The 3718-nt window shown below is 38.3% G+C and overlaps 1 long non-coding RNA gene across 1 annotated transcript; it reads left to right on the top strand.

Moving 5' to 3' along the window:
* Positions 1 to 1181: 1181 nt before the first annotated feature.
* On the top strand, positions 1182 to 2240 carry LOC142375820 (uncharacterized). Its single transcript, XR_012769048.1, has 3 exons — positions 1182 to 1333; positions 1549 to 1590; positions 1736 to 2240. It is a non-coding gene; the product is annotated as an uncharacterized LOC142375820 (long non-coding RNA).
* The last annotated feature ends 1478 nt before the right edge of the window (positions 2241 to 3718 follow it).

Consider the following 3718-nt stretch of genomic DNA (forward strand, 5'->3'; position numbering starts at 1 on the left):
CAAAGCAGCAACTGCTTTTGGCTTCTTCATGGAGGGTGTTCAGAGAAATGGATGGCCCTCAAGGTATATATTCAAATTGCAGGAGAAATAAAAGAACGACGTGCTGCTGTACATTATGAAGTTATGTCATATATGGGGGGGAAAAGCATTTGCTTTTCTTTCAGAGTGAGAGCTGATCAAGGGGTGGAAAATGTCGACATAGCCAGGTGCATGTTTACTGTCCGAGGAACAGGCCGTGGAAGCTTTATTGCAGGCAAAAGTGTCCATAACCAGAGGTAATTAAATGAACTTGTCGCATCTACACTTGACATCTGCTTTTTTGATAATCCTTCTCAGAGTGGAGGAGTAAGCAGTGCTCTGCTGCTTAGCAACAATAGACCATTTTTTATAGCAGCTCCTTTGAGAGAACTGAAGGTAAACTTGTATTGTATTAATGTGACTAACAGGAAGCATTAATTACATTATCAATTTGTGTCAATCATGTGTCAGTCTGACCGGATGTTGGTTTACCCTCTTCTGTCAAGATGGCTGCTTTCAACAAGCTCCATGGTGTGCTGGTTATAGTTGGCAGTCATCTTTTACATTGAACAGTGGTCACAAACCTTGGCACAGATTTCAGCTTGCTCTCTCCTATACTCTCCATTCCTGATTGAAATTTCCTGGTGTGAACTGGCGGACACACACACACCGGCATAAAAGTGGCTGCACCACTGAAAAGCCATAAATGCCATTTACTTATGAACAGACAGCACCAGTGTTTCTTATTCTAACCATTGTCTGTCTGCCTTTTTTCAGGGTGGAACGCTTATGGAGAGATGTTTGGAATTCTGTAACATCAAAGTACTACAACGCACTACACAGCTTGGAAGAAGAGGGCTTCATTGATCTGTCTAATGCGATCCACCTCTTCTGTGTGCTCGTACCTCGTCTGCGGTCAGATCTACAGCATTTCACAGACAGTTGGAACAACCACCCGATCCGCACAGAGGCAAACCTTACACCTCAACAGATGTGGAACATTGGAATGCTCCAAGCACCTGTGCCTGAGCCAAATTATGCAGAGGTGGGCATGTAATACTTGATTGGCATGGCAGTTTTTCCCTTAAGCACTTTGTCTATTATCATTAATTTGTTTGTTGGGCCATGCAGCTGCAGCACATAGACCATCAGGAGGAGGTATCTGAAGACACTGACCATGGGATTGTTGTTCCTTACATTCCATCCCCCCTGTCTGCAGAGAATCTTGCTCTGCTGCAACATGAAGTGAATCCTAACTCTGACTCCTTATCCTTTGGTCAGGATATATACCTGCGTGCTCTTCAATTTGTAATGAGTGAGTGACGCTCCACACTATTAAGTGCTTAATGATTATAGCAAACATGTTTTGAAACAATACAAATACACAGCTAATCATTTCAATGTTATGATTAAAAAGCGGCACTAAGAAAATGTCTTTACTTTTTACAAATTCCTAGAAATAAATTTTAAACATATTTTTCTAAATGCGTTCCAAAAACCAACCCAACCTTTGTATGTTGAAACCCACAGCCCATGCGTAAATGGACAGACACCACTCAGCTTTGAATGAAGGTAACTAACACATGGTTACTCACATACACCATGAAACGTTACACTACAGGCATTTAAGTATTTTCTGTCAATGTCCAAAATTTAACCTATATATAATAATCTAAAACCTGATTACTATAACATATAAAACTATTTGTTCTGCTAGACCCCTCCCCCTTTCAACAGCATAAAGAGCAACAGTATAACCCACTGCAGCCCTAACACGCCTGGGGCTGCATGATGGATCACTACACCACCTTACAGATCACCTCCACAAGTTCATCAATGTCCTCTTCTGCCTCCCCGGCTTCCTGTTCCTGTTAAAGAAGTCCTACACCACTTCCTCCACCGACCGAATGAGGTCTTAAAAGTATTTTGAGGTCTATAAAAAGTCTTATAAAAGGTATTGAAATAAACTTTTGCATTCCTGCATATACCCTGTATAATAAGTTTGAAAATACATTTTAAATATGAAATGTTATTGCATGTCTGTTATATTGATTTATACGTGAATTTTTGAAATGTGAAGCAGTTGGAAAACATGTTTTTAAAAATTGTTTATGTTATTGCTAGTAGTTTTATTTTTGTTGTTCATAATAGCACAGTATTTGGAAGTGGTCATTTTTGATCAACAATGAATACGTCCAAGGATCTTTAAACCCTAAAATGATAACTAGTGTTGGTCTTTCATTTCCACATTGTGATGTTTCCCCAAACCATATTTTATTTGCCATAAATCAGAAAGATAATGTATGGAATGTGTGTTGTGGAGCTCTCAAAGCTGCTGATCCTGCTGCTGCTAGCTGTCCATATGAGAAAAACATTCATAAATTATGATTAAATGATAATTAGAGCATTAAAACATAATCTTCAGGAAATGGTGATTTTGAGGAAAACTTGCAATGATGTAACAGAATATGTTTCATATAAAATGTAAAATTGTTTCATATAAAATTCCCATATAAATATGTAATTATACAGCAGGGGAATAAACGTAAGGTGACAGCACAAACAGCTGGTTTTACTGAACATTTGTTTTATATAAAGATTTTTAATTATCTGTTTTCGGTAAGTAGAATCATAACAATATGTAGGTCGAAACAAAATCCCTCTCTGATCAGCTGTGTACACATGATGATACAGATCAACCTGACACGTAAGGGGCTCTTCAATTCAGTGGTGCAGTGGTAGCACACGTCTCTCAGCTGGGACATGTGAGTTCAAGTCTCAATCTTTGCATTTTCCTTCTGTCGCTTCCACGTCGATTTGCCGGCGTTTAATCATCTGTTTGAAAAACGACCTAAGAAAAACTTTCATTTCAGCCCCTCTATTGCCTCAAATAGACGACAGGATGAACCTAACTCCAAGCGACGCTGAAGTTAGGTTCCGATTCGTCAGCTTCCGATTCAACCCGATTCGGTTCGTAATGTACAACATTAATCAGACGTGAGAAAGACATCAAAATGTTTGCTGGGTAATCATATCTGTATGTACACACATCTCTAAACATGAAAAATGCATAAACAGAAGGAGCATCAGACCCTCGCATCCTGACGAGGACCACTTTAATTCAAATTATTTTATTGCTGGAACAAAATACAGAACATTAATGACCTTACAGTAGATCCTGAATCGTCCTGCCGCCACATAGGAAGATTTGAATAGCCTAATCAATTAAGTTTGCTGCCTGCTTGTTGTGTGTAAAAACGATCGGTGAAAAATACAGTATATTCAATATAACAATAATATTTAAAATGAACATTATCATATGACAATGAATTACATTATCGGCTCAAATAATAATAATTATTATTCTTATTATTAACAACAATTCTTATTATAGTAACAAAAGACTATAACTTTAACAAGATTTTTAACACCTCTATGGCACTTTCTGGTCTCTTCAGTGGTCAACACCTAATGTCAAATGTCAGACTTATACCCACCCTTCTCTGGGAAACAAGCAGAAATGCAAAGAAATACATCCCTCTTTAAATTTTGCTTTGTATAATTTTGAGCACAGTGTATCAGACACATGAGAGCAATAGCAACTGTCCAAACATTCAGAGCTTTTGAGTGTGTTGCCAATTGAAATTCATGTTATCAGTTTCTGCTTGTTTCCCAGAGAAGGAGGGGGTGTCAATGCTGG

Source organism: Odontesthes bonariensis, assembly GCF_027942865.1.
Source record: "Odontesthes bonariensis isolate fOdoBon6 chromosome 6 unlocalized genomic scaffold, fOdoBon6.hap1 SUPER_6_unloc_1, whole genome shotgun sequence".
Lineage (NCBI taxonomy): Eukaryota > Metazoa > Chordata > Actinopteri > Atheriniformes > Atherinopsidae > Odontesthes > Odontesthes bonariensis.